Here is a 14,859-nt window from a genome sequence, read left to right on the forward strand (position 1 = left end):
TTTGAATGTTTTCTTTGCTGGAGCAAAAGGATGATCCTTTAATCAATACATTCTTACTATCAATATTGTCAGTCAAATAATTGCTTTATTTAGTATTTGGCCGTAAGCGGATACACCTGGCCGGTGTTCTTTTTTCATTAATGGCGGTCTGGTTTAATGACCGCCTTACTTATTCGGGAATAACAGGTAACGGGTAACGGGATTACGAAATCAGGATACAAAAAAATGTACAATACAAACAGGCTGTTCTGATTACTGTTACATTTTCAAACAATGGGAAAAGCCGAATTAAAGTGTTAGTAAAACCTAAAAAGAGCATATTGTGTTTGCTGTAGAGGATCAGATGTTCTCTCTTCTCTGTCAGCTGAACTGTTCTGTAGGATAACACTTTACTGTAGGTGTGAATCTATACGCCTACTGCCTGAATCTGCTTCATGGTTTCCACTTTCTTTGCTTCATTATTAATTCAGCAGGTGAACCTATATGTTCATAACATAGTGTGGGAGCTCAACTCTAAACTCAAACAGAGATGTTTCTGTCAGCTCAGATTTTATTTCTGCTTTTTTAAACTGTAGTCTGTGCTCATGTGTTCCCTTTAAATAAAATCATTTTGATTCTAAATATGTGTGTGTCTTCTTTTCTAAGGTTGCAGAACTGTTGTCTTACATATTGATATCTCTTTTCCATTTTATTTATTTGCATTGCGTTTGATACAACGATAATCCAAAATTACAGAAAGTAATCAGGTTACCTTACTTTTATATTATGATAGTCAGATTAGGTTACTATCTTCAGGGCCCAGGAGTTCAAAACTTTTAATCTCAATCAGATCCGATCAAATTTTGAAATCCCATTTTTTGTGATCCAGGATCAGACAAGTCGGACAGATTTTGTCCCTGGAGTTCAAAGCAATTCAGGATAGGATCAGCCTGATCCAGATTACGATTTTTCAAGATGACTACATCCTGAATATCAGTGCTTTAATCCTACCGAGCGCCATCTAGTGGACATGAAAAATAATACAAGGAAGACAAGAGCCCACATTGCAGAGAAATCCGCAATTACTTTTGAAAGGTGATGACAGATGATGGACTTTTTTTTTGTTGAAGATATTTTTTCTTTAATCTAAATTACATTTGTGATTGACAATCTTTGCTGTGATACTTTTATGAGCATAAACATTTGGTTGAAAACAAAATAGGCCACCACAAACGTGAGCAAAAATGGAAAAAAGTAAATGTATTTCCCATGAAGGCTACAAATTGTGTATTATTTCAGTTAACAAACGTTGCCATCTTATTTAAATCTGATCTGATCAGATAGGGATTAAAAGTGTTGAAGTCCTGGGCCCAGGTAACAAGTCAATGTAGCTCATAATGCAGCTGCACAGTGTAAGCTTCAAGTTCAACAACATTCAAATGTATATGTGTGACAACTGAATATCTCTCTATTGCATAAATAAAATACACGTAATAAATTACCAAACTGTTCCTTAATTTTCATTTTTATGTTTTTACAAAACAACAAAGTGGGAAATAACTGAGTTAATTAGTACTTAATTGTATCTAGGCATACACTGTATATTTCATTTATACATTAAATCTAAACAATAGTAAAAAAACATAAGAATATAACAAGCTTCACTTAATTCCATGGTAAGAGGGCTGAATAATAACAAATAAAATATAAATTCTCAATTTTCCCTGTGCTGCTTGAAATAAACATTCAAATGTAAATTGTATATACATATGACAAGTGAAACTTACAATTTGATCACTCTTCATTTTGACATGCAATCAACTGATATAAGCATTTCTTTTTTTATATATTTTATATTAAACATAATTTCCTTTGTTAAAATGTAAATACCACATGTGCTCTTCTGTTTGAAGGTTATGTAAGGCTGCACATTACAGTGATTTAGAACAACTAACAAGGCGTGTGACACTGTGTCATTACGCCTAACAATTCCTCTCAGCTGTTTGGATGTCTCTGAAGCATGACGTGTTTGTCTGTATCTCAGGCTGCACTTACATGACACATTTAAACACAGAGCATTTTTCATAATGCTATTCCTCTAAATGCATATGCAATGTCAGTTTACATCATGTCCGTCGCTTCCACCAGCCAAAGGATGTGCCGGAGAACTCAGAAATAAAGGTAAGTGCATCTGTCCTTTTCAGTCCAGGGGTATTGATCACCACAAATGGGATCATTTTGCAGACACAATGGACATCTTGTTAATTACAAGCCTTTGTGAGCATCAACACAGCCAGAAAAAGAGCAGCAGGACGGCCCACATAAAAAACCCTTTAACTGCCAGCACCACCATTTGGTAGAGCACATTTCGCGTGTTGATATCTTGTTGAAAAAAAATAAAATAAAATTGAACTCCATCTGATTCAACCAGCTCTACCCTTTAGTTGACATGTTATGCACAAAACAACCTCTAGATGTCACGGTGGTTCAAACATAATGCCCTTCAGCTAGCTTCAACTGAGAAAGTTGGCAATGCTAAAAATCACTGCTGAAGAAATCACTCTTTTTGGTCAACTTTTGGAAGGTAACCATATCATTTTTGACATATTTTAGTGTCAGAGCACTTACTGAACAGAATTAGATAACTTGATGCACAAAAAAAGTTTTAACAAGGGTGTAATTATTTCTTTGAAAATATGCTCAACCAATCGGTCGAATTGGCCTTTTATGGTAAGCCAGCAATATGACTTTTTCAGAGTTTCAGAGATGTTTTCCAATAAAATATGGTAAATAAATGGCTCGATTCATGGTAATATTACTAAATCTAGTACTGCCTTATGAGTCTCAGAGTGAAAGAGTGATAATAATTTATATAGCACCTTTCATGCATTCAGCCCAAAATGCACACAGATGAGCAAGTTAGGCCAACACAGGATATAGACATTTGCTATTAGGCCAGTGGTTTCCTGTTAGGCCAATTCAGCATCTACAGTAAGATGAGTAAGTCTTTTTTTTGTCATGAAAAACACTTTACATTACTTTTTTCCAATCTTTTTTTTTTACAATTATAATTTATTATCTTTTGTGAATATATCTGGTTGTATATATTGCTAATTTTCCATAAAAGAAACGAATGTATTTGAGTTTGTGTTTTATTTGACTTTCATGCATACAAATACTGTACTGTATATGATGATTGATGTATATGATGAGGCCAGCTCGACCATTTGGTAGAGGCTCATAAAAACAAAACTATGTGGTCAGTCAAAAAAAATATGTGTTTGTGCTTATGTGTGGCCCATTTGATAAGAAAATGCAAAACAATAATTTTTCCATATCTTTTTTCTAGGTCCGGCAGTTAAAGGGTTAAGGAGGGTAATGGAGGAAGAGGTGTGCTGACACCAGAGCCACGTTTTTCCCTTTTACGATGTTCGCCAGGTTGCTTGTATTTCAATCTAGTGAATAAAGTCAATATGTTTGTTTCATTATTATGATTATTATAACCTGTGTATCCTTGTGACTATTATTATTTTTTTGTTTTGTTTCCCATTGTAAAGCGTCCTTGGGTCTCTTGAAAGGCGCTATAAAAATGTAAAATTATTATTATTATTATCACATATGACATGTGATGATAAAGTCTTTTTTTATTAGACTCTACAGGACCTCCAGCAGCATGGCCGATCTAGAGGTAAAGAGAAAATGTAATGCAACCAGAGATAGCAAAAGTACACATCTCCTTTAACTCATCCCTCTGAAATACTCTGGTAAAAACACATCTCTTCAAACTCGCATATCCACCCTGATCATTATCCATCACACATCCTCTGTTTTTATTTATTTGGCTATTTCATTTATTTATATACTGCATTGTCTTGTTTATGTTTCTTATGCTGGTTTTATCTATTTTTTGTGTATTTGTACTGCGACCTTGAGAGCCTTGAAAGGCGCCTGTAAAAAATAAACAAATTATTATTATTATTAAAAGTAGACTAAACTTCTTTACTAAAGTCAAAGTAAAGAGGCTTTGAAATGTACTTCAGTAAAAAGTACCCATAACTAGCAGCTGTTTTAAAGAGTACCTGACATCCCTTTATATTAATAGAACAATAATGTCATTGTTAGCTAATGAATGTTTCCATGATGAACAACAGCAACATGACAACGTTTTCATTGGTCCCTCTTCTTTAGAGAAGACCAGGAAATGATGGATACACGGATCGTGTTAAAATCAATAGGCACGCAATGACTCTAAATAATAATGATCAGGCCACCAAACACATTCAAACTAAAGGAACCAGCCTGTTTGGAAAATGTAAGAAGTAGAAAGTACAGGTATTTGTGTTCAAAATGTAAGAAGTAGAAAGTACAGGTATTTGTGTTCAACATGAAAGAAGTAGAAAGTACAGGTATTTGTGTTCAAAGTGTAAGAAGTAGAAAGTACAGGTATTTGGGTTTAAAATGTAACAAGTAGAAAGTACAGGTATTTGTGTTCAACATGTAAGAAGTAGAAAGTACAGGTATTTGGGTTCAAAATGTAAGAAGTAGAAAGTACAGGTATTTGTGTTCAAAATGTAAGAAGTAGAAAGTACAGGTATTTGGGGTCAACATTTAAGAAGTAGTAAGTACAAGTATTTGTGTTCAAAGTGTAAGAAGTAGAAAATACAGGTATTTGTGTTCAAAATGTAAGAAGTAGAAAGTACAGGTACTGTATTAGTGTTCAACATGTAAGAAGTAGAAAGTACAGGTATTTGTGTTCAAAATGTAAGAAGTAGAAAGTACTGGTATTTGTCTTCAAAATATAAGAAGTAGAAAGTAAAGGTATTTGGGTTCAACATGTAAGAAGTAGAAATTACAGGTATTTGGGTTCAAAATGTAACAAGTAGAAAGTACAGGTATTTGTGTTCAAAATGTAAGAAGTAGAAAGTACAGGTATTTGTGTTCAACATGTAAGAAGTAGAAAGTACAGGTATTTGGGTTCAAAATGTAACAAGTAGAAAGTACAGGTATTTGTGTTCAACATGTAAGAAGTAGAAAGTACAGGTATTTGGGTTCAAAATGTAAGAAGTAGAAAGTACAGGTATTTGTGTTCAAAATGTAAGAAGTAGAAAGTACAGGTATTTGTGTTCAACATGTAAGAAGTAGAAAGTACAGGTATTTGTGTTCAAAATGTAAGAAGTAGAAAGTACAGGTATTTGTGTTCAACATGTAAGAAGTAGAAAGTACAGGTATTTGTGTTCAAAGTGTAAGAAGTAGAAAATACAGGTATTTGTGTTCAAAATGTAAGAAGTAGAAAGTACAGCTATTTGTGTTTAAAATTTAAGAAGTAGAAAGTACAGGTATTTGTGTTCAAAATGTAAGAAGTAGAAAGTACTGGTATTTGTGTTCAAAATATAAGAATTAGAAAGTAAAGGTATTTGGGTTCAACATGTAAGAAGTAGAAAGTACAGGTATTTGTGTTCAAAATATAAGAAGTAGAAAGTAAAGGTATTTGGGTTCAACATGTAAGAAGTAGAAAGTACAGGTATTTGTGTTCAAAATGTAAGAAGTAGAAAGTACAGGTATTTGTGTTCAACATGTAAGAAGTAGAAAGTACAGGTATTTGGGTTCAAAATGTAACAAGTAGAAAGTACAGGTATTTGTGTTCAACATGTAAGAAGTAGAAAGTACAGGTATTTGGGTTCAAAATGTAAGAAGTAGAAAGTACAGGTATTTGTGTTCAAAATGTAAGAAGTAGAAAGTACAGGTATTTGTGTTCAACATGTAAGAAGTAGAAAGTACAGGTATTTGTGTTCAAAATGTAAGAAGTAGAAAGTACAGGTATTTGGGTTCAACATGTAAGAAGTAGAAAGTACAGGTATTTGTGTTCAAAGTGTAAGAAGTAGAAAATACAGGTATTTGTGTTCAAAATGTAAGAAGTAGAAAGTACAGCTATTTGTGTTTAAAATTTAAGAAGTAGAAAGTACAGGTATTTGTGTTCAAAATGTAAGAAGTAGAAAGTACTGGTATTTGTGTTCAAAATATAAGAATTAGAAGGTAGAGGTATTTGTGTTAAAAATGTAAGAAGTAGAAAGTACAGGTATTAGTGTTCAAAATGTAAGAAGTAGAAAGTACTGGTATTTGTGTTCAAAATATAAGAAGTAGAAAGTACAGGTATTTGGGTTCAACATGTAAGAAGTAGAAAGTACTGGTATTTGTGTTCAACATGTAAGAAGTAGAAAGTACAGCTATTTGTGTTCAACATGTAAGAAGTAGAAAGTACTGGTATTTGGGTTCAACATGTAAGAAGTAGAAAGTACAGGTATTTGTGTTCAAAGTGTAAGAACTAGAAAGTACAGGTATTTGTGTTCAACATGTAAGAAGTAGAGAGTACAGGTATTTGTGTTCAACATGTAAGAAGTAGAAAGTACTGTTATTTGTGTTCAAAATATAAGAAGTAGAAAGTACAGGTATTTGGGTTCAACATGTAAGAAGTAGAAAGTACAGGTATTTGGGTTCAAAATGTAACAAGTAGAAAGTACAGGTATTTGTGTTCAAAATGTAAGAAGTAGAAAGTACAGGTATTTGTGTTCCACATGTAAGAAGTAGAAAGTACAGGTATTTGGGTTCAAAATGTAACAAGTAGAAAGTACAGGTATTTGTGTTCAACATGTAAGAAGTAGAAAGTACAGGTATTTGGGTTCAAAATGTAAGAAGTAGAAAGTACAGGTATTTGTGTTCAAAATGTAAGAAGTAGAAAGTACAGGTATTTGGGTTCAACATGTAAGAAGTAGAAAGTACAGGTATTTGTGTTCAAAGTGTAAGAAGTAGAAAATACAGGTATTTGTGTTCAAAATGTAAGAAGTAGAAAGTACAGGTATTTGTGTTCAAAATATAAGAAGTACAAGGTACAGGTATTTGTGTTCAAAATGTAAGAAGTAGAAAGTACTGGTATTTGTGTTCAAAATATAAGAAGTAGAAAGTACAGGTATTTGTGTTCAACATGTAAGAAGTAGAAAGTACTGGTATTTGTGTTCAACATATAAGAAGTAGAAAATACAGGTATTTGTGTTCAACATGTAAGAAGTAGAGAGTACAGGTATTTGTGTTCAACATGTAAGAAGTAGAAAGTACAGGTATTTGTGTTCAACATTTAAGAAGTAGAAAGTACAGGTATTTGTGTTCAAAATATAAGAATTAGAAGGTACAGGTATTTGTGTTAAACATTTAAGAAGTAGAAAGTACAGGTATTTGTGTTCAAAATGTAAGAAGTAGAAAGTACAGGTATTTGTGTTCAAAATGTAAGAAGTAGAAAGTACTGGTATTTGTGTTCAAAATATAAGAATTAGAAGGTACAGGTATTTGTGTTCAAAGTGTAAGAAGTAGAAAGTACAGGTATTTGCGTTCAAAATGTAAGAAGTAGAAAGTAGGTGTATTTGTGTTCAAAATATAAGAAGTAGAAAGTACAGGTATTTGTGTTCAACATGTAAGAAGTAGAAAGTACAGGTATTTGTGTTCAACATGTAAGAAGTAGAAAGTACAGCTATTTGTGTTCAACATGTAAGAAGTAGAAAGTACAGGTATTAGTGTTCAACATGTAAGAAGTAGAAAGTACAGGTATTTGTGTTCAAAGTGTAAGAAGTAGAAAGTACAGGTATTTGTGTTCAACATGTAAGAAGTAGAGAGTACAGGTATTTGTGTTCAACATGAAAGAAGTAGAAAGTACAGGTATTAGTGTTCAAAATGTAAGAAGTAGAAAGTACAGGTATTTGTGTTCAACATGTAAGAAGTAGAAAGTACAGGTATTTGTGTTCAACATGTAAGAAGTAGAAAGTACAGGTATTTGTGTTCAACATGTAAGAAGTAGAAAGTACAGGTATTAGTGTTCAACATGTAAGAAGTAGAAAGTACAGGTATTTGTGTTCAAAGTGTAAGAAGTAGAAAGTACAGGTATTTGTGTTCAACATGTAAGAAGTAGAGAGTACAGGTATTTGTGTTCAACATGAAAGAAGTAGAAAGTACAGGTATTAGTGTTCAAAATGTAAGAAGTAGAAAGTACAGGTATTTGTGTTCAAAATGTAAGAAGTAGAAAGTACTGGTATTTGTGTTCAAAATATAAGAATTAGAAGGTACAGGTATTTGTGTTCAAAATGTAAGAAGTTGAAAGTACTGGTATTTGTGTTCAAAATATAAGAAGTAGAAAGTACAGCTATTTGTGTTCAACATGTAAGAAGTAGAAAGTACTGGTATTTGTGTTCAACATGTAAGAAGTAGAAAGTACAGGTATTTGTGTTCAAAATGTAAGAAGTAGAAAGTACTGGTATTTGTCTTCAAAATATAAGAAGTAGAAAGTAAAGGTATTTGGGTTCAACATGTAAGAAGTAGAAATTACAGGTATTTGTGTTCAAAATGTAACAAGTAGAAAGTACAGGTATTTGTGTTCAACATGTAAGAAGTAGAAAGTACAGGTATTTGGGTTCAAAATGTAACAAGTAGAAAGTACAGGTATTTGTGTTCAACATGTAAGAAGTAGAAAGTACAGGTATTTGGGTTCAAAATGTAAGAAGTAGAAAGTACAGGTATTTGTGTTCAAAATGTAAGAAGTAGAAAGTACAGGTATTTGTGTTCAACATGTAAGAAGTAGAAAGTACAGGTATTTGTGTTCAAAATGTAAGAAGTAGAAAGTACAGGTATTTGGGTTCAACATGTAAGAAGTAGAAAGTACAGGTATTTGTGTTCAAAGTGTAAGAAGTAGAAAATACAGGTATTTGTGTTCAAAATGTAAGAAGTAGAAAGTACAGCTATTTGTGTTCAAAATTTAAGAAGTAGAAAGTACAGGTATTTGTGTTCAAAATGTAAGAAGTAGAAAGTACTGGTATTTGTGTTCAAAATATAAGAATTAGAAGGTAGAGGTATTTGTGTTAAAAATGTAAGAAGTAGAAAGTACAGGTATTAGTGTTCAACATGTAAGAAGTAGAAAGTACTGGTATTTGTGTTCAAAATATAAGAATTAGAAGGTACAGGTATTTGTGTTCAAAATGTAAGAAGTAGAAAGTACTGGTATTTGTGTTCAAAATATAAGAAGTAGAAAGTACAGGTATTTGGGTTCAACATGTAAGAAGTAGAAAGTACTGGTATTTGTGTTCAACATGTAAGAAGTAGAAAGTACAGCTATTTGTGTTCAACATGTAAGAAGTAGAAAGTACTGGTATTTGGGTTCAACATGTAAGAAGTAGAAAGTACAGGTATTTGTGTTCAAAGTGTAAGAACTAGAAAGTACAGGTATTTGTGTTCAACATGTAAGAAGTAGAGAGTACAGGTATTTGTGTTCAACATGTAAGAAGTAGAAAGTACTGTTATTTGTGTTCAAAATATAAGAAGTAGAAAGTACAGGTATTTGGGTTCAACATGTAAGAAGTAGAAAGTACAGGTATTTGGGTTCAAAATGTAACAAGTAGAAAGTACAGGTATTTGTGTTCAAAATGTAAGAAGTAGAAAGTACAGGTATTTGTGTTCCACATGTAAGAAGTAGAAAGTACAGGTATTTGGGTTCAAAATGTAACAAGTAGAAAGTACAGGTATTTGTGTTCAACATGTAAGAAGTAGAAAGTACAGGTATTTGGGTTCAAAATGTAAGAAGTAGAAAGTACAGGTATTTGTGTTCAAAATGTAAGAAGTAGAAAGTACAGGTATTTGGGTTCAACATGTAAGAAGTAGAAAGTACAGGTATTTGTGTTCAAAGTGTAAGAAGTAGAAAATACAGGTATTTGTGTTCAAAATGTAAGAAGTAGAAAGTACAGGTATTTGTGTTCAAAATATAAGAAGTACAAGGTACAGGTATTTGTGTTCAAAATGTAAGAAGTAGAAAGTACTGGTATTTGTGTTCAAAATATAAGAAGTAGAAAGTACAGGTATTTGTGTTCAACATGTAAGAAGTAGAAAGTACAGGTATTTGTGTTCAACATATAAGAAGTAGAAAATACAGGTATTTGTGTTCAACATGTAAGAAGTAGAGAGTACAGGTATTTGTGTTCAACATGTAAGAAGTAGAAAGTACTGGTATTTGTGTTCAACATGTAAGAAGTAGAAAGTACAGGTATTTGTGTTCAACATGTAAGAAGTAGAGAGTACAGGTATTTGTGTTCAACATGTAAGAAGTAGAAAGTACAGGTATTTGTGTTCAACATGTAAGAAGTAGAGAGTACAGGTATTTGTGTTCAACATGTAAGAAGTAGAAAGTACTGGTATTTGTGTTCAACATGTAAGAAGTAGAGAGTACAGGTATTTGTGTTCAACATGTAAGAAGTAGAAAGTACAGGTATTTGTGTTCAACATTTAAGAAGTAGAAAGTACAGGTATTTGTGTTCAAAATATAAGAATTAGAAGGTACAGGTATTTGTGTTAAACATTTAAGAAGTAGAAAGTACAGGTATTTGTGTTCAAAATGTAAGAAGTAGAAAGTACAGGTATTTGTGTTCAAAATGTAAGAAGTAGAAAGTACTGGTATTTGTGTTCAAAATATAAGAATTAGAAGGTACAGGTATTTGTGTTCAAAGTGTAAGAAGTAGAAAGTACAGGTATTTGCGTTCAAAATGTAAGAAGTAGAAAGTAGGTGTATTTGTGTTCAAAATATAAGAAGTAGAAAGTACAGGTATTTGTGTTCAACATGTAAGAAGTAGAAAGTACAGGTATTTGTGTTCAACATGTAAGAAGTAGAAAGTACAGCTATTTGTGTTCAACATGTAAGAAGTAGAAAGTACAGGTATTAGTGTTCAACATGTAAGAAGTAGAAAGTACAGGTATTTGTGTTCAAAGTGTAAGAAGTAGAAAGTACAGGTATTTGTGTTCAACATGTAAGAAGTAGAGAGTACAGGTATTTGTGTTCAACATGAAAGAAGTAGAAAGTACAGGTATTAGTGTTCAAAATGTAAGAAGTAGAAAGTACAGGTATTTGTGTTCAACATGTAAGAAGTAGAAAGTACAGGTATTTGTGTTCAACATGTAAGAAGTAGAAAGTACAGCTATTTGTGTTCAACATGTAAGAAGTAGAAAGTACAGGTATTAGTGTTCAACATGTAAGAAGTAGAAAGTACAGGTATTTGTGTTCAAAGTGTAAGAAGTAGAAAGTACAGGTATTTGTGTTCAACATGTAAGAAGTAGAGAGTACAGGTATTTGTGTTCAACATGAAAGAAGTAGAAAGTACAGGTATTAGTGTTCAAAATGTAAGAAGTAGAAAGTACAGGTATTTGTGTTCAAAATGTAAGAAGTAGAAAGTACTGGTATTTGTGTTCAAAATATAAGAATTAGAAGGTACAGGTATTTGTGTTCAAAATGTAAGAAGTTGAAAGTACTGGTATTTGTGTTCAAAATATAAGAAGTAGAAAGTACAGCTATTTGTGTTCAACATGTAAGAAGTAGAAAGTACTGGTATTTGTGTTCAACATGTAAGAAGTAGAAAGTACAGGTATTTGTGTTCAAAATGTAAGAAGTAGAAAGTACTGGTATTTGTCTTCAAAATATAAGAAGTAGAAAGTAAAGGTATTTGGGTTCAACATGTAAGAAGTAGAAATTACAGGTATTTGGGTTCAAAATGTAACAAGTAGAAAGTACAGGTATTTGTGTTCAAAATGTAAGAAGTAGAAAGTACAGGTATTTGTGTTCAACATGTAAGAAGTAGAAAGTACAGGTATTTGGGTTCAAAATGTAACAAGTAGAAAGTACAGGTATTTGTGTTCAACATGTAAGAAGTAGAAAGTACAGGTATTTGGGTTCAAAATGTAAGAAGTAGAAAGTACAGGTATTTGTGTTCAAAATGTAAGAAGTAGAAAGTACAGGTATTTGTGTTCAACATGTAAGAAGTAGAAAGTACAGGTATTTGTGTTCAAAATGTAAGAAGTAGAAAGTACAGGTATTTGGGTTCAACATGTAAGAAGTAGAAAGTACAGCTATTTGTGTTCAAAATTTAAGAAGTAGAAAGTACAGGTATTTGTGTTCAAAATGTAAGAAGTAGAAAGTACTGGTATTTGTGTTCAAAATATAAGAATTAGAAGGTAGAGGTATTTGTGTTAAAAATGTAAGAAGTAGAAAGTACAGGTATTAGTGTTCAACATGTAAGAAGTAGAAAGTACTGGTATTTGTGTTCAAAATATAAGAATTAGAAGGTACAGGTATTTGTGTTCAAAATGTAAGAAGTAGAAAGTACTGGTATTTGTGTTCAAAATATAAGAAGTAGAAAGTACAGGTATTTGGGTTCAACATGTAAGAAGTAGAAAGTACTGGTATTTGTGTTCAACATGTAAGAAGTAGAAAGTACAGGTATTTGTGTTCAACATGTAAGAAGTAGAAAGTACAGGTATTTGTGTTCAACATGAAAGAAGTAGAAAGTACAGGTATTAGTGTTCAAAATGTAAGAAGTAGAAAGTACAGGTATTTGTGTTCAAAATGTAAGAAGTAGAAAGTACTGGTATTTGTGTTCAAAATATAAGAATTAGAAGGTACAGGTATTTGTGTTCAAAATGTAAGAAGTTGAAAGTACTGGTATTTGTGTTCAAAATATAAGAAGTAGAAAGTACAGCTATTTGTGTTCAACATGTAAGAAGTAGAAAGTACTGGTATTTGTGTTCAACATGTAAGAAGTAGAAAGTACAGGTATTTGTGTTCAAAATGTAAGAAGTAGAAAGTACTGGTATTTGTCTTCAAAATATAAGAAGTAGAAAGTAAAGGTATTTGGGTTCAACATGTAAGAAGTAGAAATTACAGGTATTTGGGTTCAAAATGTAACAAGTAGAAAGTACAGGTATTTGTGTTCAAAATGTAAGAAGTAGAAAGTACAGGTATTTGTGTTCAACATGTAAGAAGTAGAAAGTACAGGTATTTGGGTTCAAAATGTAACAAGTAGAAAGTACAGGTATTTGTGTTCAACATGTAAGAAGTAGAAAGTACAGGTATTTGGGTTCAAAATGTAAGAAGTAGAAAGTACAGGTATTTGTGTTCAAAATGTAAGAAGTAGAAAGTACAGGTATTTGTGTTCAACATGTAAGAAGTAGAAAGTACAGGTATTTGTGTTCAAAATGTAAGAAGTAGAAAGTACAGGTATTTGGGTTCAACATGTAAGAAGTAGAAAGTACAGGTATTTGTGTTCAAAGTGTAAGAAGTAGAAAATACAGGTATTTGTGTTCAAAATGTAAGAAGTAGAAAGTACAGCTATTTGTGTTCAAAATTTAAGAAGTAGAAAGTACAGGTATTTGTGTTCAAAATGTAAGAAGTAGAAAGTACTGGTATTTGTGTTCAAAATATAAGAATTAGAAGGTAGAGGTATTTGTGTTAAAAATGTAAGAAGTAGAAAGTACAGGTATTAGTGTTCAACATGTAAGAAGTAGAAAGTACTGGTATTTGTGTTCAAAATATAAGAATTAGAAGGTACAGGTATTTGTGTTGAAAATGTAAGAAGTAGAAAGTACTGGTATTTGTGTTCAAAATATAAGAAGTAGAAAGTACAGGTATTTGGGTTCAACATGTAAGAAGTAGAAAGTACTGGTATTTGTGTTCAACATGTAAGAAGTAGAAAGTACAGCTATTTGTGTTCAACATGTAAGAAGTAGAAAGTACTGGTATTTGGGTTCAACATGTAAGAAGTAGAAAGTACAGGTATTTGTGTTCAAAGTGTAAGAACTAGAAAGTACAGGTATTTGTGTTCAACATGTAAGAAGTAGAGAGTACAGGTATTTGTGTTCAACATGTAAGAAGTAGAAAGTACTGTTATTTGTGTTCAAAATATAAGAAGTAGAAAGTACAGGTATTTGGGTTCAACATGTAAGAAGTAGAAAGTACAGGTATTTGGGTTCAAAATGTAACAAGTAGAAAGTACAGGTATTTGTGTTCAAAATGTAAGAAGTAGAAAGTACAGGTATTTGTGTTCCACATGTAAGAAGTAGAAAGTACAGGTATTTGGGTTCAAAATGTAACAAGTAGAAAGTACAGGTATTTGTGTTCAACATGTAAGAAGTAGAAAGTACAGGTATTTGGGTTCAAAATGTAAGAAGTAGAAAGTACAGGTATTTGTGTTCAAAATGTAAGAAGTAGAAAGTACAGGTATTTGGGTTCAACATGTAAGAAGTAGAAAGTACAGGTATTTGTGTTCAAAGTGTAAGAAGTAGAAAATACAGGTATTTGTGTTCAAAATGTAAGAAGTAGAAAGTACAGGTATTTGTGTTCAAAATATAAGAAGTACAAGGTACAGGTATTTGTGTTCAAAATGTAAGAAGTAGAAAGTACTGGTATTTGTGTTCAAAATATAAGAAGTAGAAAGTACAGGTATTTGTGTTCAACATGTAAGAAGTAGAAAGTACTGGTATTTGTGTTCAACATATAAGAAGTAGAAAATACAGGTATTTGTGTTCAACATGTAAGAAGTAGAGAGTACAGGTATTTGTGTTCAACATGTAAGAAGTAGAAAGTACAGGTATTTGTGTTCAACATTTAAGAAGTAGAAAGTACAGGTATTTGTGTTCAAAATATAAGAATTAGAAGGTACAGGTATTTGTGTTAAACATTTAAGAAGTAGAAAGTACAGGTATTTGTGTTCAAAATGTAAGAAGTAGAAAGTACAGGTATTTGTGTTCAAAATGTAAGAAGTAGAAAGTACTGGTATTTGTGTTCAAAATATAAGAATTAGAAGGTACAGGTATTTGTGTTCAAAGTGTAAGAAGTAGAAAGTACAGGTATTTGCGTTCAAAATGTAAGAAGTAGAAAGTAGGTGTATTTGTGTTCAAAATATAAGAAGTAGAAAGTACAGGTATTTGTGTTCAACATGTAAGAAGTAGAAAGTACAGGTATTTGTGTTCAACATGTAAGAAGTAGAAAGTACAGCTATTTGTGTTCAACATGTAAGAAGTAGAAAGTAC

This window comes from Notothenia rossii, assembly GCF_949606895.1.
Source record: "Notothenia rossii genome assembly, chromosome: 3".
NCBI classification, from domain to species: domain Eukaryota; kingdom Metazoa; phylum Chordata; class Actinopteri; order Perciformes; family Nototheniidae; genus Notothenia; species Notothenia rossii.